Consider the following 27,936-nt stretch of genomic DNA (forward strand, 5'->3'; position numbering starts at 1 on the left):
GCTCAACAATGTCAGTTTGATTCAGGCACATGAACCAATCAATGCAATGTGCAAATCCTTCAGTGTTGTTTGTCTCCACTATGAGGAGGCTCACCATTCAAGCGGTGTCCCTAATATAGATCAGTGACTGTGAAAGACATTCTTCGTGGCTTCACTCTTTCTTCCATGCTAATGAAATGTGGATTTTGCTCAAGTGGTAATGTGCCCAATGCAGGCATATCCCCAAGGAATGAATCATGATTGGGCTAGGTCTGTCATGGATATCACATTCCAACTTGACATAGTCACATTCCTGGCTTCCCTTGCAGCTACATTCACTGTTAACTAATAATGAACTAGTATCGTTACTGAGATGGGGGACATCTACTGGAATGCTTCTGAAAAATATTATTTTCCCCTACTAAAAAGGAACAAGAAGAGAGCTTGCTGGTATCTCTCTCCTCCTTTCCGTAAGAGCTGTGGCAGTCGTCATGAAGTTCTGAGGTGAAAATCCAACTAACCAGGAGTGAGGTGAAAAACAGAGTATGGATACAGGATAACATGGTTGATTACCAGACCATCTCTGGAAATGTTTACTTCCACCCTTTTTACTGAGAGAGAGGAATATATGTACACTATTATCTAAGCTGGTTTTAATTAGATTTCCTGTCATGAACAACTGAGAACATTCCTAATTGATAAAGAGTTTGGGGGAGCAAAATCCATTTAAAATAACAAAAAAAATAAGAGAATTCAGCCAGGCATGGTGGCTCACACTTATAATCCCAACACTTTGGGAGGCCAAGGCAGGCAGATCACTTGAGACCAGGAGTTTGAGACCAGCCTGGCCAACATGGTGAAACCTCATCTCTACTAAAACTACAAAAACTTAGTGGGGTGTGGTAGCACACGCCTGTGGTCTCAGCTGCTTGGGAGGCTGACAGGAGAATCGCTTAAATTCAGGAGGTGGAGGTTGCAGTGAGCGAAGATCGCCCCAGGGCACTCCAGTCTGGACAACAGAGTGAGACTCTGTCTCAAAAAAAAAAAAAAAAAAAAAAAACACACAGAGAATTCCCTACAATTTAGAAAAAGCTTTTCCTGTGTTAATAATAATCTCTTCAGCCCGGGCTCGGTGGCTCACACCTGTAATCCCAACATTTTGGGAGGCCGAGGCGGGTAGATGTCTTAAGCTCAAGAGTTCAAGACCAGCCTGGGCAACATGGCAAAACTCCGCCTCTACAAAAAATACAGAAACTCAGCCGGAGGTGGTGGTGTGTGCCTGTAAATCTGAGCTACTCAGGAGTCTGAGTTGGAGTCTTAGAATCACCTAAGCCCAGGAGGAGCTCAAGGCTGCAATGAGCCATGACCATGCCACTGCACTCCATCCTGGGTGACAAAGTGAGACACCGTCTTAAGAGAAAATAATAATAACCTCTTCAATAGAGCTGGCAACTTGTTTTGAGCTCTAGTCTTTTAAATGCACCCTTTCTCTCTCTTTTTTTTTTTTTTTTTTTTTTTGAGACGGAGTCTCACTGTCACTGAGGCTGGAGTGTAACTGTGCAATCTCGGCTTACTGCAACCTCTGCCTCCCAGGTTCAAGAGATTCTCCTGCCTCAGCCTCCCGAGTAGCTGGGATTATGTACACCTGCCACCATGCCCAGCTAACTTTTGTATTTTTGGTAGAGACGGAGTTTCACCATAGTGGCCAGGCTGGTCTCGAACTCCTGACCTTGTGATCCGCCTGCCTCAGCCCCTCAAAGTGCTGGGATTACAGACGTGAGCCACCGTGCCCAGCCTAAATGCACCCTTTCAACCCAAATCATGTTTAACACATACTTCCTAGTTATTCTGAAGTATTGCAGAGTCTGAGGATTTAATGTTTATTTAGGTGGCAAATTGCGGACTTCCTTCCATTTTTTTTTTTTTTTTTTTTTTTTTGAGACGGAGTCTCGCTCTGGCACCCAGGCTGGAGTGCAGTGGCCGGATCTCAGCTCACTGCAAGCTCCGCCTCCCGGGTTCACGCCATTCTCCTGCCTCAGCCTCCGGAGTAGCTGGGACTACAGGCGCCCGCCACCTCGCCCGGCTAGCTTTTTTTTGTATTTTTTTAGTAGAGACGGGGTTTCACCATGTTAGCTAGGATGGTCTTGATCTTGTGACCTCGTGATCCGCCCGTCTCGGCCTCCCAAAGTGCTGGGATTACAGGCTTGAGCCACCGCGCCCGGCCCCTTCCATTCATTTTTAACCCAATGACTGGAAAGTGCACATTTCACAATTTATTTATTTATTTATTTGAAACAGTGTCTCACTCTGTCACCTAGGCTGGAGTGTGGCGTGATCTTGGCTCCCTGCAACCTCTGCCTCCCAGGCTCAAGTGATTCTCCTGCCTCAACCTTCTGAGTAGCTAGGATTACAGATATGTGCTACCATGCCCGGCTAATTTTTATATTTTTAGCAGCCTTCTGTATTTTAGCAGCCTTTTGTTTATTAGCAACGTTTTTAGCCGGGGAAAATAATTATATTTTTCAGAAGCATTCCAGTAGATGTCCACTGTCTCAGTAAAGGTACTAGTTCACTAGCAGTTAACAGTTTAACAGAGACAGGGTTTCACCATGTTGGCCAGGTTGCTCTCAAACTCCTGACCTCAGGTGATCTGCCATTCTTGGCCTCCCAAAGTGCTGGGGTTACAGGCGTGAGCCACCGTGCCCAGCCCGAGAATTTCTTATAATGTGGTGGAGCAGAAAGCACAATCCATGATGCCAAACCACGGACCAACGCTTCACCACTGTTGTTTCTGATCATCCATTTCTCCCCTTTATTCCATTTCTTGGCATCCTTTCTTCACTTCCCCTATCACTCCATCGTCAATTTCTAGTCCTTCCTGAAAATGCTTCCTTAAAAATCAACAAGGCCCTTCCAGTCAAATTCAAAGGCTTTACTCAGCTTCTCTCCACTTGAGTGCCTGTATTCAGTGCTACTGTGGGTTCACCAGAGCCCAGCCTCTTTCTTGGACTCCTGTCCCCACAACCTTGCTCCCTCAGACAGATAGTCCATGCCTAGGGCTTTGGACATCCCCTCTTCATTAGAAGTGGTAGGAAAGCAGTAGTCAGAGCACCTGATTTGAAGACCACCTTTATCTCTCACTGGCTGGGAGGCCTTGCATGAGTCAGTTTCTCTGAGCTTCAATTGATGAACTTGTGAAACAGCTGGTCTACCTGTCCTTAAGAGGCATGTTTTGAGGTGCTTTCCAGCCCCTCGTCTGAGACCTCCTCCCTGCTCCATGACCTGGGCAACCATGACCCTGGGGGTAGATTATTGGCCTAAAGGGGAATGCCCAAGGAGAGGCAATATATTGACTGGTCAATAATCAAAAGTATTCTCTCTTTCTCAAAAACCTGGGCAAAGGGCTGGGCGTGGTGGCTCATGCCTGTAATCCCAGCACTTTGGGAGGCCGAGGTGGGCGGAGCATGAGGTCAAGAGATCAAGACCATCCTGGCCAACATGGTAGAACCCTGTCTCTACTGAAAATACAAAAATTAGCTGGGCATGGTGGCACGCGCCTGTAGTCCCAGCTACTGGGGAGGCTGAGGCAGGAGAATCGCTTGAACCCTGGTGGCAGAGGTTGCAGCGAACCAAGATCGCGCCACTGCACTCCAGTCTCACATCAGAGCAAGACTCTGTCACAAACAAACAAACAAAACCTGAGCAAAGAGACCTAGAGCATGTAGTCTAATGGCAGGCATGGGAAAGAAAAGGTGAGGATATCAGGCTGGCAGGCTAAGGCAATACGAGCACATTGCCCCATTGTCCTCACTGGGACACACGATGAGTAATGAGACAATAATAGCAGCCTGCTGAGGAAAGCAGGAGAGCACTACAGTCACAGAGAGGTCCAGGATGGGAGGCCATCCTGGGTCCGAGTCTTACCCTAGTTCCTGTGTCCTTTGGTTCCATGAGACATCCTTGAATCCTTTCAGTCTACCCCTTTTATTTGTACCAACTCCTCTATCTGATCCTGTCAGAAGGCCTTGACCACTCAGAGCCTCACATAAGAGTGATGAGAACAGCGGCCGGGTGCGGTGGCTCAAGCCTGTAATCCCAGCACTTTGGGAGGCCGAGACGGGCGGATCACGAGGTCAGGAGATCGAGACCATCCTGGCTAACACGGTGAAACCCCGTCTCTACTAAAAAATACAAAAAACTAGCCGGGCGAGGTGGCGGGCGCCTGTAGTCCCAGCTACACGGGAGGCTGAGGCAGGAGAATGGCGTAAACCCGGGAGGCGGAGCTTGCGGTGAGCCGAGATCGCGCCACTGCACTCCAGTCTGGGCGACAGAGCGAGACTCCGTCTCAAAAAAAAAAAAAAAAAAAAAAAAGAGTGATGAGAACAGGTAACTAGAATACACCCAACTAATTTCAATTCAACAAAAGATCTGCCTCCCTCGGGAAACCTCTTCCGTGTTCCATGGGCCCCCAGAAAAATCCATAAAGTACTTTTTGAGCATTTAGTGTGGGTTCAGGTTGATGGCCTGATGGGATTTGGGAACGGGGAAGGAGGGACATGATAAGAGTTAGACCAAGGCAGATGTAATCCTAACGAAGCGGCTACGTTGTCTGGGGTATATATCCTGGGGTTTGTTGTCGCGCGCCAGGAAAATTTAGGACACAGACACACAGGAGGAGTTTAGGAGCGGAGGTTTAATAGATAGAAGAGAAAGAGAAACAGCTCCCTCCATAGAGGAAGGGGCCTCTGAGCAGAAAGGACTGAGCAGAAAAGGACCAGCAGTGATGAATACCCTGAATTTTATAGTCTGCTTTGAGGAGGTGGTGTCTGATTTACATAGGGCTCATAGATTGGTTCGATCAGGTACGACATTTACATAGTGAGTGGAGAAGGCTGGTCCCCCCCACCCTAATCTTACGCAGATGGGCTTTCCAGTTGATGGCACCACCTTGTCTGCTCTTTACCGTCCGCAAGACTGACAGAAGATGGAGCCGCCATTTTGAAAAAGTCTAGTCCCCCAGGCAAGCTCCCAGCTTTCTTGTCTATGTCTGCAGTTTGACTTTACAGGTTGCTCTTTGTTAGAAAAATAATTGGGGGCTGCTTTTCATTAAAAAGAAAAGCCTTCTAGGCGGGGTGGCTCAAGCCTGTAATCCCAGCACTTTGGGAGGCCGAGGCGAGCAGATCGCCTGAGATCGGGAGTTCGAGACCAGCCTGACAAACATGGAGAAACTCTATCTCCACTAAAAACACAAAATTAGCCAGGCGTTGTGGCACATGCCTGTAATCCCAGCTACTTGGGAGGCTGAGGCAGGAGAATCACTTGAACCCGGGAGGCGGGATTTGGGAACGGGGAAGGAGGGACATGATAAGAGTGCATGATAAGTGCAATGGTGCCATTGCACTCCAGCCTGGGCAACAAGAGCGAAACTCTATCTCAATCAATCAGTCAATCAATCAATAGAAAAACCTTGTGGATGACTCCCATGCCCTTACTATCTACCTAAGTAATTTATTTATTTTTTTTTTTTGAAACGGAGTCTCACTTTGTCAGCCGGCCTGGGGTGTAATGGCATGATCTCGGCTCACTGCAACCTCTGCCTCCCGGGTTCAAGCGATTCTCCTGCCTCAGCCTCCTAAGTAGCTGGGATTACAGGCACCCGCCCCCACACCCAGCTAATTTTTGTATTTTTAGTAGAAACGGGGTTTCACCACGTTGGCCAGGCTGGTCTCGAACTCCCGACCTCATGTAATCCACCTACCTCGGCCTCCCAAAATGCTGGGATTACAGACATGAGCCACTGTGTCCGGCCAGTAATTTCTTCTTAACTTCTCTGTCACTAGTGTGGGAGGAGGGAGGGGGCAAGGAACAGGACAGAGAGGGCACAGTCGCCTAGAGTTGTCATTGTTTTGTCTGCTTGGCACATGTCTTCTCCCTTTCTTCTAGTATTAGGAACCCTCTTTCTCAGGGAGAACCCATTAACCCATTCCCGTGTGATTTAGCTGCACTTCTTCCAGCAGCATCATACGAGTGGGCACATGGCCAACCCTCCCAGGCCAATCAGAGTGCATGCCATTTTCTGGGTTACTGTGATGGGTTGAGGGGTGGGCTCAAAAGCTGTGAGTCAGAACCTAACTGGGCCAGAATTGCTCCTCCAGTTTTCCTATGGAACTCTTGGGAGAACGACATTTTCTCTAGAGCAGAAGTCATGAAGGAAGCTAAGCTGAGAGCTGTCAGAGATGATCTTGGCCTCCATGTGGAGCTATCTGGCCAGAGAATATGGCCCAAAGGAAAGCAGAGATCACAGAGAAGCAGGGGGACAGGAAAGGGGTCTAAATGGCATAATTTGGCTTCCTGAATCCAACTCTACCTGAAGCCATTCCCATTCCTTACTTAGGCTGCCCAGATATGGGGAACTAATACATCTCTTTTTTTCCTTACAGCAGTTTGAACTGCATTTATATCACTAGCAAAAAGAAAACAAAAAACAAAAAAAACCCTTGACAAAGATGGAAAGTAAAGGAGAAAGATGGAGACTGGGTTGGACAGGATGGGTGGTCTCTGAGGGCCCTAAAAGCCAGGCAGAGAAGCTTGCCTTATTATGATACATAAATCCTTTCTGGAAAGAGGTGAGAAATGCTGTTATCCACCTTTAGCTCTGATTCTTCCCTCGATGTGCTGAGGGGCACTAAGAAGACTCTTTCCTTTAACTGTAAGAAGAGGGTAACAGCCACATTTCATTCCAAACCATTAATTTAATAAGTTTAGACAGAAGAGATTATTAGCCTCAGAAGGTGTTGTTTTTATTTTCTTTGAAATGTGCTTTTTCCACTTTCTACTATGTTCTATTCTTCCCTCCCTGAATGCCCACATGCAAATTAGAGAATGTTGCAATGCCCAGAGCAGAGTTGTAACATCCAGCAGTATTACAACAGCAGTTTTATATAAATGGCCATCCTCTAAGCTGTGAACATTTGATAAAGTATGCGGGCTCTTCTCATAATTAAAAGCCCAAAAGGGAACCAAGGAAACACAGAGAACATTATTCTAGTGACTTATGAAACTGGGCTGGAGAAAATCTCCTATGTCTAGAGGTGGAAGAGAGAGGATAAAAAGGAAGAAGGAGTAGAATAGAAAATGCAAATGAGAAAAAGAGATGGCGGTGAAAAGAAGGGCTGCAGTAGAAAACAAGAGAGAATAGAGCAAGCAGAGGCAGAGGCAGGAAGAGTGTTTAGATCAAGACTCTTCTCTTGGCTGGGCACAGTGGCTCACGCCTGTAATCCCAACACTTTGGGTGGCCAAGGCGGGCGGATCACCTGAGGTCAGGAGTTCAAGACTAGCCTGGCCAACATGGTGAAACCCCATCTCTATTAAAAATACAAAGATTAGCCAGGCATGGTGGCGCACACCTGTAGTGCCAGCTACTTGGGGAGGTTGAGGCAGGAGAATCGCTTGAACCTGGGAGGCAGAGGTTGCAGTGAGCCAAGATTGTGCCACTGCAGTCCAGCATGGGTAACAGAGGGAGACTCCATCTCAGAAAAAAAAAAGGCTGGGCAAGGTGGCTCACACCTATAATCCCAGCACTTTGGGAGGCCAAGGTGGGTGGATCACCTGAGGTCAGGAGTTCAAGACTAGCCTGGCCAACATGGTGAAACCCCATCTCTACTAAAAATACAAAGATTAGCTGGGTGTGGTGGCACACACCTATAGTCCCAGCTACTTGGGGAGGCCGAGGCAGGAGAATCACTTGAACCCGGGAGGCAGAGGTTGCAGTGAGCTGAAATCACGCCAATGCACTCTAGCCTGAGCAACAGACGGAGACTCCATCTCAGAAAAAAAAAAAAAAAAAAAAAGGCCAGGCAAGGTGGCTCACGCCTATAATCCCAGCACTTTGGGAGGCCAAGGTGCATGGATCACAAGGTCAGGAGTTCAAGACCAGCCTGGCCAACATGGTGAAACCCTGTCTCTACTAAAAATACAAAAATTAGCCAGGTGTGGTGGCAGATGCTGGTAATCCCAGCTACTCGGGGGGCTGAGGCAGGAGAATCGCTTGAACCCAGGAGGCGGAGGTTGCAGTGAGTCAAGATCACGCCATTGCACTCCACCCTGGGCAACAAGAGTGAAACTCCGTCTCAAGACCCTTCTCTTCTCTGGACCGCCACTTCCTCCTCTGGGACATTTGTAGGCAGGGTCAGCTACATAATTTGCAGGGTCCAATACAAAATCAAAATGTGGAGCTCTTTGTTCAAAATGTATTAACAATTTGGAGGCAGTAGCAGCACAGCTTTAAACCAACTGTGGGGCCCTGTGCGACCACAGGGGTCACATGCCCATGAAGCTGGCTGTAATGAATTACATCAGGATTTTCAGAGGGTGTTCTGTAAACTCCAGATATTCCAGAAACAAAGGATTCCTTAATCTCATCACTAGCAAGTGAGGCACATTTCCCCATCCCTTCATTGAAGATTCAAAATGCGCATGAACTGCTCCAGAAAGCCCTGTTGAAAGCAAGAAACATGTGTGCCTTCATTTCAACCAGTTTCTCAAATGTATTTAACCATAGCAACATTTTCCCCCCAGTTCTCCATATTAATACCCCATATAACTCATTTTGCAAAGTCAATGGTCTTGTGATCCCTGGAGCTAGAAGAGGCATTAGCAATGACCCACAGCAGCCGCTTCTGCCCTGCGATTGGATGCTCACAAATCTGCTCTTCTTGGCCTTGATGATGACAGTGATCTCTTTCTTCCAGATTTGATGAGTGTGGGGCATGGGAGATTATTGCAAAACCTGCAGCAGGTTCTCAAAGATGACATATCAACTCCCCTAAGTGTCCCTCCACTCAGGCACCACGAAAGCCTTTGTTTTAATACACTCAAAATGTTACCTCTTCACGGCTGAGTGCAGTGGCTCACGCTTATAATCCCAGCACTTTGGGAGGCTGAGGTGGGTGGATCATGAGGTCAAGAGATCGAGACCGTCCTGGCCAACATAGTGAAACCCTGTCTCTACTAAAAATACAAAAAAATGTAGCTGGGCATGGTGGTGCATGCCTGTAGTCCCAGCTACTCAGGAGGCTGAGGCAGGAGAATCACTTAAAGCCAGGAGGCGGAGGTTGCAGTGAGCCAAGATTGTGCCATTGCACTCCAGCCTGGGCAACAGAGCTACACTCCATCTCAAACAAACAAAAAAAGTTACCTCTTCACTCATTTCTAATCTCCCCAGAAAATTTTTAAGGGGTTTTGATACCATATGTAGGACAGGAAGTCCTTGGATATTATGAATAAATACAATGTTTATAGAACTCTTGCATCTCAGATCATTGTAGTCAAAGTGTGTAATTTTATTTGGGGAGGATTTATGCTGAGAACTATCAGTATCTCAGAGCCTTTGATGAGGAACCCAGGAACTCCTAAAGTGTAGACCATTATCCCCTATAGAGATTAACTTTCAATCTGGGTAAGAAGAATAAAGTTTCTTTGCAAAGGAAAGCCCAAATGCCATCTTTTTCCTTCTCCATAAACACTAGGATAAGGAGAGACTTACAAGTAGAAGCTCAAGGTTGAATCTCATCTCTATCTTTGTTGCACTGAAGTAATCACTACATCCTCCTCTCTGCCTTTGTTTTATCATCTGTAAAATGGGAATAATAATTGTAGCAAAGATTCTTCTAGCAATAAGATAATGCATGAGAAAGCTGTCTAAAAATTGATCTGTAGCAAGCGTTCCTAAAGCACTTCTTACCTATTACAAATGTTCGCAGCCAAATTTCCACAGTACGGCATGGACAGATGATTTTAAAATCAGAAAGAAAAAAACAGTTATAAAAATACTTAGTGAGATTTGGCCAGGCATCGTGGCTCACACCTGTAATCCCAGCACTTTGGGAGGCCAAGGTGGGCAGATCACGAGGTCAGGAGATCAAGACCATCCTGGCCAACGTGGTAAAACCCTGTCTCTACTAAAAATACAAAAATTAGCCAGGTGTGGTGGCGGATACCTGTAATCCCAGCTACTCGGGAGGCTGAGGCAGGAGAATTACTTGAACACAGAGGTGGAGGTTGCAGTGAGCTGAGATGGTGCCACTGCACTCCAGCCTGGGTGACAGAGCAAGACTCCGTCTCAAATAAATAAATAAATAAAAATAAATACCTAGTGAGAACCTCCCTCACTGGTCACTTTGCTTGGGGGTTCAAACTATAACCCAAAGCTATGGAATATGCTTACTTGGGAGATTCTTAAAGCTCCTATACATGAATCTTTTTGAAACATATCAAGGGTCCTTAGAAATCTGATCTGGTGTGACTCTCAGAGCACTCTGATGACACCTGCTGGCTAGGCATGGTGTGACAAGTGTGTTCTAGTCTACGCAGATGGAGATGGTCTGGAACCCCTGAGTGGAGTACCTGAGAAACTGAGGCTGCAGAGAAATCCTGACCGTCAATCTTGCTGCTCAAAGTGTGGTCCTAGGGCTTGCAGCATCGGGATCACTAGGAGCTTATAAATGTGGGATCAGACTCTACCTTTTTTTTTTTAGAGACAGGGTCTTGCTATGTTGCCCAGGCTGGTCTTGAACTCCTGGGCTGGAGCAATCCTCCCGCCTCAGCCTCCTGAGTTGCTGGGATTACAGGCACTGGCTCACACTCTACATTTTCATGAGATCCTCCAAGTGATTCGTGTGTGCATCAGAATGGAAGAAACATGTTCTAGTGTTCTAGAGGACTTGATCTAGTGACCAAGCGTCAAAGGGGGACTCTACGGAGGAAGCTATGTTAAAGAAAATTTTTTTTTTCTTTTTTTTGAGACAAGAGTCTCACTTTGTCACCCAGACTGTAGTGTAAAATGGTGCCATCACAGTTCACTACAACCTCTGCCTCCCAGGCTCAAGCTATCTGCCTACCTCAGCCTCCCGAGTAGCTGGGGCCACGGGCACGAGCCACCACGCCTGGTTAATTTTTGTATTTTTTGTAGAGACAAGGTTTCACCATGTTACCCCGACTGGTCTTGAACTCCTGAGCTCAAGCGATCCACCCCCCTCAGCCTCCCGAAGTGCTGGGATTCCAGGCATGAGCCACTGTGCCTGGCTGAAAAAAAATTCTAGCTCCACACAGGGCTAGTGACTCAGAAGGCTTGGCACTTCTGCTGTTTCTGGTCCAAGCCTTTCATTACACTCATGCATAAACAGGCCCATTGCCCCAAAACAGTTTTTCCTATTTTCATTTTTATCCCGTTTTCTACTTATTCTATTGAAGACATTTTTCCTCCCAGAGGAATATTCCTGCAATTCTGTAATGAAACGATAGGAAAACAGGATTCCCATTACCGAAAATTTGCTTTAAGATCTTATTTTTCAAAATACAAAGGCTTCTTAGATGTGTTTGTGTGTGTGTGTGTGTGTGTTTTATGTTCCATGTACTGGTCATACCTACAAATAACAAATAATAATAATAATAATAGCATGGCCGGGTGTGGTGGCTCACACCTGTAATCCCAACACTTGGGAGGCTGAGGCAGGTGGATTGCAAGGTCAGGAGTTTGAGACCAGCCTAGGCCAACAGTAAAGCCCCGTCTCTACTAAAAACACAAAAATTAGCTGGGCATGGTGGCACGTGCCTGTAGTCCCAGCTACTCAGGAGGCTGAGGCAAGAGAATCACTTGAACCTGGGAGGCGGAGGTTGCAGTGAGCTGAAATTGCACCAGTGAACTCCTGCTGGGCCACAGAGCGAGAATCCATCTCAGTCATAATAATAACAATAATAATAGCACAAGGGAAGCAGGACTGGTGCTCTCCTCACAATCACCTGATACATTTATTTCTGTTGCCTTGTTTGTAATAGAAATAGATTCTAGGTAATATAAGCAAAAAAGAAATAAACAAAGGAAATGTATTAGATGGATATGGTGGTAGCTTATAGAAAAACAGGACCAGCTGAACAACGACATCTCACAAAGGACAGGAAACGGGGTATTAGGTGTCCAGGAAGCTGGTGTTTCCAGGGCAACACCTTTGGGACAGTTGTTTTCAGCCCTGCCTGTGTCACTGGTCAGTATACAAATTCTGGGGATAGAGAGTCTGTTAGACCTCGCTTGGTTCATGTCCAGCCTTTGGATAAAGAAGGGCAGGACATTCTGATTTCAGGACTCCCCAAAAGTGTATCTGCTGAGAAAGGCTGGGTTGAGCATCCATTCTGCCTAGTTGAACGTGATCATGCCCAAGTCATTTCAGTTGTTGCAGATTTTGACTATCACCCTGAGAGAGGGGTAAATCCCCAAAGGAAAATCGAGGTTTTCAACGGGGTGCGGTGGCTCGTGCCTGTAATCCCAGCATTTTGGGAGACTGAGGCAGGCGGATCACATGAGGTCAGGAGTTTGAGACCAGCCTGGACAACATGGTGAAGCACTGTCTCTACTACAAAATCCAAAAATTAGCCAGATGTGGTGGCGGGCACCTGTAATCCCAGCTACTTGGGAGGCTGAGACAGGAGAATCGCTTGAACCTGGGAGGCGGAGGTTGCAGTAAGCCAAGATTATGCCACTGCACTCCAGCCTGGGTGACAGAGTGAGACTCTATTTAAAAAAAAAAAAAAAGAAAAAGAAAAATTGAGATATTCAAGCTGAAAAGAAGGAAAGGTTAATAGACAGGTGAAACCACACCCCTCTATTGTGAGACAGGTATGCGCCATGGTATTGATCAATAAGAATATTTATAGCCTATTTACTCTAAAACCCATGTATTATTATTATTCCAAACCCATTGATTATTATTCCAAAACATACCTATTTTTAACTGTTTAAGCACATTATTGGAACATTCAGTGAGAGCTTGATGATCTTTGATTCTTCAAGGCAAATCAACTTTCTACCACGTCATGGGAATAAAACAAATTAAACAGTTGAAAAGGCCTCTACACTCCCAATACCTCTGGTGTCCACCCCCCATCTAATATTCTTATGTATTCATAGGAGATGTTAAATAAATGGTAAGAGTCTTCTATTTCTTTTTTAAATAAGAAGAAAGACTGCGTAGCTATGAAAAATAGACTGTGTCACCAGAGCCACGCAAGAGATCTTTAGAGGAATAAATAGCTGCAGTCTCATAGCAACATTCAGTTGAACAATGCTGAGAGCTGAAAGATGTTCTTCGGCTAGAAATTCATGCCTACAAAAGAATACCATCCACGAAGTTCCTCACTGTTAATTACAGATAGTAAAGCCAGTCCACAAGCAATGAAAGTGAGGGTCCATCATGCAGCCAGCTTCTTGGGAATTTTGCAAGGACTGACCAATATCCTCAGAAAGCTAAAATGAATGAATATGCTTTTTTTTTTTTTTTGACAAGGTCTTTCTCTGTCCCCCAGGCTGGAGTGCAGTGGCATAATCGCAGCTCACTGCAACCTCCCAAGTTGTTGGGATTACAGGTGCCCGCCACCACGTCCAGCTAATTTTTGTTTTTTCAGTACAGACAGAGGTTTCACCCAGCACTTTGGGAGACCATGAAAAGAATCCAAAATTCAGCCAGGGCCTAAAAAGGTGTATGAAGACAGTAGTAACCTTAATGCAGAATCTCAGCCATCTAAAGCAGGTGCTAAAATTAAAAGGGGTTGAGAAAGAATCACAAAGGAATGTGAAAGAGTTGATGGGATGGAAGTGCCAGATGGCAGGACATTAAGGTATCTCAAAAGAGCTAAAAGAAAGGCAATCAAGGCCAGACATGGTGGCTCACGCCTGTAATCCCAGCACTTCAGGAGGCCGAGGCAGGCAGATCACCTGAGGTCAGGAGTTCGAGACCAGCCTGGCCAACATGGCGAAACCCCATCTCTACCAAAATTAGCTGGGGGTGGTGGTGAGTGACTGTCATCCCAGCTACTCAGGAGGCTGAGGCAGGAGAATTGCTTGAACCCAGGAGGTGGAGGTTGCAGTGAGCCAAGATTGCGCCATTGCACTCCAGCCTGGGCAACAGAGTGAGATTCTGTCTCAAAAAAAAAAAAAAAGAGAGAGAGAGAGAGAGACAGAGAAATAGACTTTCTGAAGAGTTCATCTGAAGAGCTATCCTGCAGGTGACAATGTGGTGAGGCTGTGATGATAATGTCCCATGAGGACCATGGAAGAAAATGAGCTTGCTGAGCTGGGGAAGAGATGGAGGCAAGATCTTCAAATCTGGGGAGGACATGTTTAAATGTGTGAAGGGCTGTAACATCAGAAGGAATTCCAATTAAACATGGCAGATTGAACACATATATACATATACATATATATCTATACATAGAGAAATGGAATATGTTGATAAATAATATTGGTCTTTTAAGAGATTTCAGTATTGGAAGTTTGATTTATTAGATTTTGAAGAGTTGTTTAAGCATCTGGGGAGGTTTTGCTTTTTAAGTTGGGAAATCAAGTCTAGCAACTCTGTAGTAGACATAAAGGATATTGATCAAAGACTGTGGGAGACCAGGCAACAGCAGACAGGATATATCAACAAAATGTCTGAAAATGGTAAGTTCTGGCTGGGCGCAGTGGCACACGCTTATAATCCCAGCACTTTGGGAGGCCAAGGTGGGAGGATCACTTGGGCTCAAGAGTTCAAGACCAGTCTGGGCAGCATGACAAAACCCCATCTCTCCAGATAGATAAATAAATAAATAAATAAGTAAAGCCAGATATGGTGGTGTGTGCCTGTGGTCCCAGCTACTTGGGAGGCTGAAGTGGGAGCATTGCTTGACCCCAGGAGGTCTCAGTGAGCCAAGATCACACCACTGCACTCCAGTATGGGCAACAGAGGAAGACCCTGTCAAAAAAAAAAAAAAAAAAAGAAAAGAAAAGAAAAGCAAGAACGAAGGGGAAGGGAAGGGGAAGGGAAAGTGAAGGGAAGGGAAGGGGAAGGGAAGGGGAAGGAAAGGGAAGGGGAAGGGAAGTGGAAGGGAAGGGAAGGGGAAGGGAAGGTTAGGTTCTGGTGCTGAAGAGAAGGTTCTGATGGTTACTTCACCAAGCAAGAGAAGCTCTGGTTGCTGAAGAAGTTCCTACAAAGGGGGATCCTGCTATGGTCTGAATGTTTGTTTCCCTCCCAAATTCGTATGTTGAAATCCTACCTCCCATGGTGATGGCATTATTTAATACAAGGTGGGGGCAGGGCGCAGTGGCTCATGCCTGTAATCCCAGCACTTTGAGAGGCCAAGGCGGGCGGATCACAAGGTCCGGAGATCGAGATCATTCTGGCTAACACTGTGAAACTCCATCTCTATTAAAAATACAAAAAATTGGCCGGGCGCGGTGGCTCAAGCCTGTAATCCCAGCACTTTGGGAGGCCGAGACGGGCGGATCACAAGGTCAGGAGATCGAGACCATCCTGGCTAACATGGTGAAACCCCGTCTCTACTAAAAATACAAAAAACTAGCCGGGCGAGGTGGCGGGCGCCTGTAGTCCCAGCTACTCAGGAGGCTGAGGCAGGAGAATGGCGTAAACCCGGGAGGCAGAGCTTGCAGTGAGCTGAGATCCGGCCACTGCACTCCAGCCTGGGCGACAGAGCGAGACTCCGTCTAAAAAAAAAAAAAAAAAAAAAAAAAAAAAAAAATTAGCTGGGCGAGGTGGCGGGCGCCTGTAGTCCCAGCTACTCGGGAGGCTGAGGCAGGAGAATCGCGGGAACCCGGCAGACAGAGCTTGCAGTGAGCCAAGATCGTGCCACTGCACTCCAGCCTGGGCAACAGAGTGAGACTCCATCTCAAAAAAAAAAAAATAGAAGGTGGGGCTTTTTGGGAGTAGTTGTCAGAATCAAAATGGACTCACTAGTGTTAAAGAAAACTAAACAAACCAACCAACAAACGAAACTCCTGGCACATAAAGACGGGGAAGACCATGAAGAGAAGATTCTCTTGCTTGTATGCCTAGTAACGAAACTATCACAAAGACTGCAGAACTCACAACCTAGCACAATGGCCGTGATAACCTTACACAAAAGAATACTTTCATGACTGGGTGCGGTGGCTCACACCTGTAATCCCAGCATTTTGGGAGGCCAAGGCAGGAGAATTGCTTGAGCTCAGGGGTTTGAGACCAGCCTGGGCAAGCAACATAGGGAGACTCCGACTCTACGAAAAACACAAAAACGAAAAACTTTTGCAAGGACATCTACTCAGCAACTGTCTGTCCAACCTTGTACTGGCATCACCTTTGTTACTGATCTTTGCAGCCAATAATAATTATTTCAAAACAATTATGTAATCCTCTTCACTTTTTCCTTTAAAAAAGTGTCTTTGTCTTCTTTTACCTCCCTGAATACATACCTAGTTTATTATAGCATGCATATGCCCATTGTAATGCTCTTTTCCCAAGTAAATATCATTTTCTTTTGGAGAGCCTCTGTTTATTTAGGTTGACGGTCATAAGAGTGGGGCCCTTATGAATGGGATTAGTGCCCTATAAAACTGATTTATGGTAACAGAAGTCAGAATGGGCTGGGTATGGTGGCTCATGACTGTAATGCCAACACTTTAGGAGTCCGAATTGGGAGGATCGCTTGTGCCCAGGAGTCTGAGATCAGCATGGACAACATCCCTACAAAAATAAAAAATAAAACATCTCTACAAAAATCAATATAAATAAATAAAAATAAAACATCTCTACAACATCTCTATGAAAATAAAAATGAAAAATTAGCCAGGGGTGGTGGTGCACGCCTGTAATCCCAGCTACTTGAGAGGCAGAGGTGCAAAGATTGCACCAGGAGGTTGAGGCTGCAGTGAATCTTGATCACACCACTGCATTCCAGCTTGGGCAGCAGAATGAGACCGTCACACACACACACACACACACACACACACACACTCACACGTCAGAATGATGCTTGGCCTTGGGGATGGAGGTGATTGCTGGATGAAAAGGCACAGCATGCGGTGGGGGAGCTTCTGGGATGATGGCAATGTCCTACAATTTGATCTGGTCAGCGGTTACACAAGTGTGGACATATGTAAATGTAGCAAACTAGACATTTAATATTAGTGCACTCTATGTAAGTTACAGCGCAACAAAAAAGCAAATTAAAACTCTTAAGTGTGAGGAAAGATGACCCAGGATACAGAAAACCTAGGCTGTAACACAAGAAGTCCTGGGGGGTAGTTACTGTGCAGACAGCCTGAAGAGCAACCATTCCCCGCCTGCCCCGAGCAGGAGGATGGGGTGAGAAAAACTAGGTGCCAATAACAAAGCAGGTGTAGTTGGCCACATGGAAAATAGTGTTCAGATGAGTTTTATAATTCAGTTGGAGAATTTGGCAAGAATTAGTAATGGCAGCTTAACCCATATCCAAACTAGTATCCTCAGTTTTCTATATCTTCTCTGCCACATTTGGCAGAAGAAAAAGAGATACTTAGAAAAGATATAGAAAACTGAGGGTACTAGTTTGGATACAGGTTAAACTGCTATTAAAAAACAGACTGGGGCCGGGCGCGGTGGCTCATGCCTGTAATCCCAGCACTTTGGGAGGCCAAGACGGGCAGATCATGAGGTCAGGAGATCGAGACCATCCTGGCTAACACAGTGAAACCCCGTCTCTACTAAAAAATACAAAAAAAACTAGCTGGGCGAGGTGGCGGGTGCCTGTAGTCCCAGCTACTCGGGAGGCTGAGGCAGGAGAATGGCAGGAACCCGGGAGGCGGAGCTTGCAATGAGCCGAGATCGCGCCACTGCACTCCAGCCTGGGCGACAGAGCGAGACTCTGTCTCAAAAAACAAAAAAACAAAACAAAAAAACAGACTGGGGCTGGGCGTGGTGGCTCATGCCTGTAATCCCAGCACTGTGGGAGGCCAAGGCGGGCAGATCACTTGAGGTCAGGAGTTTGAGACCAGCCTAGGCAACATGGTGACACCCAGTCTCTATTAAAAATGCAAAAATTCCTGTAATCCCAGCACTTTGGGAGGCCAAGTGGGGGTGGATCACAAGGTCAAGAGTTCGAGACCATCCTGGCCAACATGGTGAAACCCCATCTCTACTAAAAATACAAAAAATTAGCTGGGCATGGTGGTGTGTGCCTGTAGTCCCAGCTACTCGGGAGGCTGAGGCAGGAGAATTGCTGGAACCCGAGAGGCGGAGGTTGCAATGAGCTGAGATCATGCCACTGCACTCCAGCTGGCGGACAGAGCGAGATTCCGTCTCAAAAAAAAAAAAAGCAAAAATTAACCAGGAGCAGTGGCATGCACCTGTAGTCCCAGCTACTCAGGAAGCTGAGGCAGGAGAATCGCTTGAACCCAGGAGGCAGAGGTTGCAGTGAGCTGAGATCGTGCCATTGCACTCCAGCCTGGGCAACAGAGCGAGACTCCGTCTCAAAAACAAAAAACAAAACAAACAAACAAAAAACCCCACAAAACAGGCTGGGTGCAGTGGCTCACACCTGTAATCCCAGCACTTTGGGAGGCTGAGGAGAGCAGATCACTTGAGGTCAGGGGTTGGAGACCATCCTGGCCAACATGGTGAAACCCCATCTCTACCCAAAACACAAAAATCAGCCCAGTGTGGTGGTGCACACCTGTAGTCCCAGCTACTCGGGAGGCTGAGACAGGAGAAATGCTTGAACCCGGGGGGTGGAGGTTGCAGTGAGCCAAGATCATGCCACTGCACTCCAGCATGGGCGACAAAGCGAGACTCTGTCTCAAAAAAAAAAAGTAGTAGCTATATTTGAAGCATGTTAGGTTAAATAATATGATGTCTTACGATGTCTTGGATCCAGTGGTAAGAGAAAAGGATGGGGTTTTGTGTGTAGTTTATCTGCCTGCTTCAGCCAGAATAAGTCAGAGAGGCCTTCCTGGAGGAGGCAGCATCAGAGTTGGGACTGTAGAGGGTTTGCCACATGAAGAGGGGAGAGGTTTTCTACAGAGAGGAAACAGCTGGAAGAAAGACATATGAGCCATAGAGTGGGTGGGATTGAGATCTTGAGAAGATGTTATAATTGTAGCAAAGAGTAAGGGGACAGAGAAGGGGACACGAGTTTAGAGAAGGGAAAGGGTCCGAGAGGACCTTCTAAGGGTGTTGAGTCTAATCCTGTAGGAACTGAGTTTGGCATGTGTACGGAGGAAACAGGGCTTCTCTGTGCGTGAAGATGATGCTACCTACTAAGCTATACTCTTTTCAGACATTTTCTTGAGGGTAGACATTCACTCTCAGAAAGGTACATAGATTGAGGTCAGGAGTTCAAGACCAGCATGGGCAACATAGCGAGAACACATCTCTAAATAAAATTTTAAAATTAGCCAGGCATGGTGGCACATGCCTGTATTCCCAGCTACTCAGGAGGCTAAGGCAGGAGGATGACTTGAGCCCAGGGGTTTGAGGCTGCAGTGAGCTATGATCATGCCACTATGGTTTAGCTTGGGGGACAGAGCAAGCCCCTGTCTCTAAAGAAAAAAAAAAAAAAGGACAGAGAATCGAGTGCTCTAGAACCTGAAGAATCCCAGCAATCCAAATGATCTGATCTGATCCACTCTTTATGATGAGGTAATGGCCTCAGAGAGGTCCCCCAACTAGATATCAATGGAGCTGGGATTAGAACTGGGTCTCCTGACTTCCAAATTCCCTCATTAAACAGGGATGCCAGGTTACAACTGGGACCGGGGCACCTTTCTCATCGTATACATAAAACCATGAAAAATGTAAGACACGAGCATACATCAGCGCACATTCACTGGCTGTCAGAACAAAAACGTCATCACGTCGGACAACCTCAGGAAAACTCCCTTCTACACTCATGAGTGAATGAGAGTGAAAAAAGCAACCACTGTCTTGGTATTGTTACCAAACAGTATTTGACCTATTTGGAGCATGAAGGTACATAGTCCAGGGGCACCCATCTCTATGGAATAAAATGCAGGTGGCGCCTCGTACAGCTGTGCAGTGGCCCCATGCCCAAACCTGGCATTCAAGCCATCCGCCAGGAGTAATCCTAAAAGCACATTCTTGAGGCTGACCTGGTGGGTAATGGAGGTGGTGGCTAAGAAAACATTGTTTCTCCATATGCGGCCAAGTCGCCCCTATAGAGCTCAACCCCCAGATCCTGGCTCGATCAACTCTGCTATAAGGACCTCATTCTGCTAACAAAGGTCCAGAGAAGGAAGGAGTCACGTGTTTCTTAGAGGGTATGTGGATAACAGTAACAACGCCATCCAGTTTGCCAAAGCAAAGTCTCCCTGTGGCCCTGTTGTCACTTTCCAAGCTACAGACAAATGCTTTCTTCCCCCTAACTCTCAACTCAGCATTGTGGAAACTAAACATCACAATCAGCTTCAGGAGCCTCACTGTTGCCATGGGTTACATGAATTCAAATGTAAGGATGGAACCAAAACAGGCCCTTAAATATCAGCCCTCGAGTGGGTGGCGAAATGAAGTGCTATAACACCTTAAAGGAAAACAGGAGACGCGTGGCAAGGGGTGGATCCTGCTGTGGCAGGATGGGTGGTTGCTGCCTGGAGCCTCAATTTGTTAACAGCTTCTAAAAATATTCTCTGTGTATAGGGCTTGCAAGTCACGGCAGATACTCAGAGAAATAAGAATGAATGTCTGAAACTAGACCTGCGCTGTCCAATACGATAGCCACTGGCCACAGATGGCCATTAAGCACTTGAAACATGGCTAGTCTGACTTAAGATGTGCTATAAGCATAAAACCCACACCAGATGGCAAAGACTGAGGATGAAAAAGGAATGTAAAAGTCACATTAATAATTTTAGGTTATTTTGTACGGTAGTCACTGTATTGGGTTATCTAAAATATACCATATAGTGGGTTATCATACAGAACTATATAAATCGGGTTAAATAAAATATATTACTAGAATTAATTTCACCTGTCTCTTTACTTTTTAAATGTGGCTACTGGAAAATTTTACATTACATATATGGCTTACACTTGTGGCTTTCATTTGTAAATTACATTCTGTTTCTACTGGACTGCAAACTGTGGGTACCTTTTTCCAGAGGCTTGTCCTAACCTAACCTCTGTCTTATCCCAACACATTCCAACTTTCCTTCCCATTCAAATCATTCCCTTACTTTTTCCTTTTCCACATTTCTCTCTCTGTCTCTCTTTTTTTTTGAAATGGAGTCTTGCTTTGTCACCCAGGCTGGAGTACAGTGGCACAATCTCAGCTCACTGCAACCTCCTCCTCCTGGATTCAAGCGATTCTCCTGCCTCAGCCTCCTGAGTAGCTGGGATTATAGGCACCACCATCATGCCCTGCTAACTTTTGTATTTTTGTAGAAAGGCAGGGGGGCGTTTCTCCACGTTGGCCAGGCTGGTCTTGAACTCCTGATCTCAGGTGATCCACCTGCCTCTGCCTCACAAAGTGCTGGGATTACAGATGTGAGCCACTGTGCCCAGCTCACATTTCTCTTTTATTATCACATTTTCTATTCTTTCAACAGGAAAAATGGCTCACTTGTATCGTTAAATAGGAAGACTAATAAATAGTTAATATTATTTAAAAGGCTAAGTGCTAACGCTTTACCTGCTTTATGGTATACAATCTCCCCCAACTATCTTATAAGGTAGGTATCGTTATTAGCACAGAGAGGTTGGGCTATATGCCCAAAGTCACACAGCTAGTAAATAGAAAAACTAGGATTCAAACCCCAGGAAGTCTGTCTCCCAAGCCCTCACTACTCCACCTACCATAAAAGAAATGGGAAATTGTAACAGACATCTCCTGTGAACAGTTGATCGCTTTTTTCCCATTTGCAGTGCCCTGGAGCCCTAGGTAAGATGGCAGTGAAGCTTAAAAGCTAGTGGCGGGCTCCTAAAATGTGTCCGCCAGTACTCTGAACTGAATCGTACCCACTCCCCATCTTTATACCCAATATGATGGTATTTGGAGATGGGGCCTTTGGGAGGTAATGAGGTTCAGTTGAGGTCATGAGGGTGGGCTCCTCATGATGGGATTAGTGTCCTTATAAGATGAAACCCCAGGAGCTTGCATGCACGCTCTCTCCCGCTCCAACACACACTGAGGAAAGGCCACATCAGCACACAGCAAGCCAGGAGGAGTGCCCCCACCAGAACCTGACCGTGCTGGCACCCTGATCGCAGACTTCCAGCCTCCAGAACTGTGAGAAATACATTCCTGTTGCGGAAGCCACCCAGCCTGTGGTTTTGTTATGGTAGCCCAAGCAGATGAAGACATCAGACCCCCGAGTCTGGTCATTGTGGCTGAAACAGCCGATCTCTGAGAACCTGTTATGCATTAAGAGCCTATGGAAGGGGCTCTTAGCCTTGGAGGATGCGAACAAGCAGGAAAGACTCAATGCAAGAGCCTATAGAGACTTCAAGTGGCAGAGGACAAAGGAATGACATAGCCGGGAGGGGACAGGGATACTGGGATGAAGATGAGGGAATAGACGGAGGTTAGGGCACATTGTATACCATAAAAGATTCACAGTTTTTAATGAGGAAAATATGTAAGATGTCTGAACAATAGAAGAACCAATATACGGATGGTTGTAAGTGGGATTTAGAGAAAGAGAATTTACCTGTTGACCTAGTGGGGCTGCCTTATCTGATTATCTTTTTTTTTTTTTTTTCTGAGACAGAGTCTTACTCTGTCACTCAAGCTGACAGAGTAAGCTTGGAGTGCAGACTGCAATGGCTGGGATTACAGGCGTGTGCCACCAAGCCTGGTTAATTTTTGTATTTTTAGTGGAGATGGGGTTTCACCATGTTGGCCAGGCTGGTCTCAAACTCCTGACCTCAGGTGATCCACCCACCTCGAACTCCCAAAGTGCTGGGATTACAGGCGTGAGCCACCGCGCCCAGCCCATATCTGATTATCTTAAGCTCTGGGCTCAAACCATAGTGCTTCCACTGGTTACAAAGTTGATTGCTTTTAATTATTAGAAAAGGGATTTAAGCAGTCAGTGTGGTAACGATTTGCTTCCTGTGTATTTAATGTGGATTGCAGTCTTTTCCCAATAACAAGTGCCCTCTCCCTGCTTGTGTTCCTGAGGGCTTTGGGGGTGAAAAAGGCAGGAGATGTCAGCCCCATGGCACATCCAGGAGCCCTGTCATCAGAGCGTGTGATCTGGGATCCCAGAGGGAGCGGGCTGCATATGGAGTCACATCTGTGCTTTGTTTATTGGCAGAAATGAAGTTTAAGGGCAAATGGTTTATAGCGGGGGTCCCCATGCCCTGGGCAGCAGCAGCACCTGCCAGGTACTGGTCTGTGGCCTGTTAGGAACCAGGCCGAACAGCAGGAGGTAAGTTGCGGAAGAGTGAGTGAAGCTTTATCTGTATTTACAGCCACTCCTCATCGCTTGCATTACCATGTGAGCTCTGCCTCCTGTCAGATCAGCAGCAGCATTAGATTCCTATAGGAGCATGAACCCTATTGTCAACTGCAAATGCAAGGGACAGATCTAGGTTGCACACTCCTTATGAGAACCTAATGCCGGCCGGGCGCGGTGGCTCAAGCCTGTAATCCCAGCACTTTGGGAGGCCGAGATGGGCGGATCACGAGGTCAGGAGATCGAGACCATCCTGGCTAACACGGTGAAACCCCGTCTCTACTAAGAAATACAAAAAATAGCCGGGTGAGGTGGCAGCGCCTGTAGTCCCAGCTACTCGGGAGGCTGAGGCCGGAGAATGGCGTGAACCCGGGAGGCGGAGCTTGCAGTGAGCTGAGATCCGGCCACTGCACTCCAGCCTGGGCTACAGAGCGAGACTCCGTCTCAAAAAAAAAAAAAAAAAAAAAAAAAAAGAGAGAACCTAATGCCTGATGATCTGTCACTGTCTCCCATGACCGCCAGATGGGACCATCTAGTTTCAGGAAGACAAGCTCAGGGATCCCACTGATTCTACATTATGGTGGGTTGTATAATTATTTCATTATATATTACAATGGAATCACAATATAAATAAAGTGTACAATAAATGGAATGCGCTCAAATCATCCTAAAACCCTCCCTCCCACCCCCATGTGTGGAAAAATTGTCTCCCATGAAACTGGTCCCTGGTGCCTAAAAGGTTGGGGACCATTGGTTTAAAGATGATAAAAGAGAATCAAAGCACATCAGAGGGATCACAAAGAAGTGAGATGATGGTTAGAGGGCAATTACAAGGGAAAAAGTAACATGCAAAGGAAACCCAAAGGCACCAGGGATTTCAGTGTCAGGGTGCAGTCACATGGATAGAAAAATGCCTTAAACCCACGTGGCTTGAGTGCAGATCCCAGAGCTGGCACTTAAAAGCTGTGGAACTGTGGCCAGGTGCTCACACCTGTAATCCCAGCACTTTGGGAGGCTGAGGTGGGTGGATCATTTGAGGTCAGGAGTTCAAAACCAGCCTGGCCAACATGATGAAACCCTGTCTCTACTAAAAATACAAAAAAATTAGCTGTGCATGGAGGCAGGTGCCTATAATCCCAGCTACTCAGGAGGCTGAGGCAGGAGAATTGCTTGAACTCGGGAAGCGGAGGTTGCAGTGAGCTGAGATTGCACCACTACACTCCAGCCTGGGCGACAGAGCGAGACTGTGTCTCAAAAAACAAAACAAAACAAAAACAGCTGTGGAACTGCTGAACCTTCAAAACAAAAACAGCTGTGGAACTGCTGAACTTTCTCCCTTCCCCTTCCCCTTCCCCTCCCTCCCTCCCTCCCTTCCTTCCTCCCTCCCTCCCTTCCTTCCTCCCTCCCTCCCTTCCTTCCTCCCTCCCTCCCTCCCTTCCTTCCCTCCCCTCCTCCCCTCCTCCCCTCCTCCCTTCCTTCCCTTCCTTCCCTTCCTTCTTTCTTTCTTTTGAGACAGGATCTTGCTCTCTTGCCCAGATTGGAGTGCATGATCATAGCTTACTGCTTGAACTCCTGGGCTGAGGCAATTCTCCAACCTCAGTGTCCCAAGTAGCTGGGACTACAGGCACGTGCCACCACACCCAGTTAGTTTTTAAATGTTTTATAGAGACAGGGTCTCGCTATGTTACCCAGGCTAACCTCAAACACCTGGCCTTAAGTGATCCACGGAACCCTTCGAGTCTGCATTACCTTCCATTCGAACAAGCATCGTGGCAGAAAAAATTTCCAAAGGTGACTGCAACAACATCTCCCATCCACATGCTCTTCTTACAAGGACAACTGACCTCTCCTCCTGTGGAGAGGTGAACTTGAACCTCAGGAAGAGGAGAAATGATGCTGTGTGACTTCCAGGTCTGTAGAAGGCAGTACAGCTTGCATTTGGCTCCCTTTCCTGGGGCATTCATTCTTGGAACTTGAAATGCTGTGAGGAAGCTCAGGATCGTGGAGGGGCCTCACGCAGGCGCACTGCAGACATCCAGGCAGAGGGTGCAGCTGATGGCAGCAGCAGCTGCAAGGCATGGAGGTGATGAACCTCAGGATGGATCTGGCCGCAGCCATTGGGCCTCTCCTGTGCTCTAAGTCTTCCCAGTTCAGACATCATGGGGCAGAGACAAGCCCCTTCCAACCCCTGACCCAGAGAAGCCGTGAGCATCATAAAGCAGTTATGGCTTCCCACCACTGTGGTTTGAGTCATTTATTATGCGGTCATAGATAAATGGAACGAGTGTAATAAAAACCACCTTGGAGGCTGGGTGAGGTGGCTCATGCCTGTAGTTCCAGCACTTTAGGAGGCTGAGGGGGGAGGATTGCTTGAGGCCAGCGGGAGACCAGCCTGTGGGCAACATAACAAGACCCTGTTTCTACAAAAAACAATAATAAATAAATAAAAGCCACCTTGAGAGTTGTGAGAACCAGAGATAACATATGACAAACACCTCATTTGCTGCCTGTCTTACAGCCAAAGCTCAGAAATGCCAATTATTATCAACATTATTGAGAGGTGAGAGAATCCTGATCGACTAGCTTTATTTATCTTGTCCTGTCAATCATCTTTTCCCCACTCCCCACTGTTCCCCACACTTCCAAGAAACCTCGGCGTCAACCCAGTGTAGCAAACCCTCCTCCTCTATAAGCTCAAACCACTTTCTTCTACCTGGAAGCAATGAAGGTCTTTTTAGGGGTCAGGAGAGGTGGGGGTGGCCCACGCCTGAAGCCAGCTGTGTGTTATGTCATGCCCTGTGGTCCAGCTGGCCAAATCTCCTTAGCCCATTGCATCGTGTAGCTCACATGTCTTTATTCTTTTGCCTTTTGGAAACCACGATTCATTTGGATCTGGGACTGACCCTAAATTATTATTAGTATTATTATTATTGAGGCGGAGTGTCGCTCTGCCACCCAGGCTGGAGTGCAGTGGTACAATCTCAGCTCACTGCAACCTCTGCCTCCTGGGTTCAAGCGATTCTCCTGCCTCGGCCTCCCGAGTAGCTGGGATTACAGGTGCATGCCACCATGCCCCACTAATTTTGTATTTTTAGTAGAGACGGAGTTTCACCATGTTGGCCAGCAAACTCCTGACCTTGTGATCCACCGGCCTCGGCCTCCCAAAGTGCTGGGATCACAGAGGTGAGGCTGACCCTAAAGTTATTGCAGGATTTCTGTTGACCCAGGTCTATCAGAATCGGCCCAGGAAGGCCAGGGGAGGAGCCAGCACAGCCTTGGTTGGGAATGTAAATAGCTCCAATGTCCACTCACTCTCCCCTCAGTCTGCCACAGCCAGTGGAATGCTGCTGCGCATCTTGTCACTGTGTGTTGTGACACGATGCAGGTTTAGGGAACGAAGGTTCTCCACCCTCTCTTGGAGCTGTTAGGCGGACATGTGTCTTGAACAAGGTGTGTCTCTTGCAAAGCAGCTCTCCCACCTTCCGTTGTTTTTTTTTCCTCTCCAAATTGAGTTGTGAAACAAATTCAGAAACAAAGTCCCGATATCCAAGGTCAAACAATCCAAGGCAAAGTTTACAACCATGGAAAAGAGCTGTTGTATTTAGATGATCACTGAATTCAGATTAAGAAAGCCCCAGAGGCAGGTTTCCTTCGATGTTCACGTTGATGGCCATCATGTGAAAGTTGTCAAATGCATGTTATGGCTGGGCAAGTGTGTGCGGGAAATCCAGGCACCCGACTATGTTCTACAATCCACACCGAAATGCTGGAAGGTAAATATATTTTCCAAGTGGGGACATCATGTTGCTATGCAGTTCAAGTCAACACACATTCACTGAGTGCCCAACTGTAGTGTTTATGAGGCACCTGTCATGAGCCAGGCCCTCTGCTGAGCATCATATGTGCATCACATCATTTTGTCCTGGTAGCAACCGCAAAGGGTAGATACTCTGAGAGTTTCCATTTTACTGATGAGCAAACAGAGGCTTGGAGGGTTAATTCAGGGCCACGAGAGTCATCACAAAACAAATTTAGGATTTGAACCTGGTCTGTGTAATTTTGAAGTCAACCTCTTTTTCACTAGCCTCGACCACATCTTCTGCTGTAAGTGCCAGGCACTGCCCATGCTGCAGGGGGCTCAGTAAACTCCATGGACCTTTATCAAGGCCCTATTTTGTACTATGTTAAATGTATGGAGAATAAAAAACGACTAAGGCTCAAGATAGATAGCTCCCTACGAAATAGAGAAAGGAATAGAAAATCTTTCTTTCTTTAAAGACTATTGTATAGGCGGGGCACGGTGGCTCACACCTGTAATCCCAGCACTTTGGGAGGCCAAGGCAGGCAGATCACCTGAGGTCAGGAGTTTGAGACCAGCCTGGCCAATGTGGTGAAACCCTGTCTACTAAAAGTACAGAAATTAGCCAGGCATGGTGGCAGGCACCTGTAATCCCAGCTACTCGGGAGGCTGAGGCAGGAGAATCACTTGAACCCAGGAGGCAGAGGTTGCAGGCAGCCTAGATCTTGCCATTGTACTCCAGCCTGGGTGACAGAGCGAGACTCTGTCTCAAAAAAAAAAAAAAAAAAAAAAAAAAATACTATTGTATAAAATGTTGTGAAAATTCTCCTCCCCAACTCCCAGTTAACTGCGACCATCCAGGATATCCCATTGGGCTTGCAAGAGCTCTCCCAAAGTGGCCAATTGT

The 27,936-nt window shown here is 46.7% G+C and overlaps 1 long non-coding RNA gene across 1 annotated transcript; it reads right to left on the bottom strand.

The window, feature by feature from the left end:
* Positions 1–8,356: 8,356 nt before the first annotated feature.
* On the bottom strand, positions 8,357–25,132 carry LOC139362990 (uncharacterized). The gene is made up of 3 exons (XR_011622787.1): positions 24,980–25,132; positions 9,524–9,610; positions 8,357–8,474 (listed from the first exon to the last, which is right to left on the bottom strand). It is a non-coding gene; the product is annotated as an uncharacterized lncRNA (long non-coding RNA).
* Positions 25,133–27,936: the final 2,804 nt, after the last annotated feature.

Source organism: Macaca nemestrina, chromosome 4 (genome assembly GCF_043159975.1).
Source record: "Macaca nemestrina isolate mMacNem1 chromosome 4, mMacNem.hap1, whole genome shotgun sequence".
Taxonomy (NCBI): domain Eukaryota; kingdom Metazoa; phylum Chordata; class Mammalia; order Primates; family Cercopithecidae; genus Macaca; species Macaca nemestrina.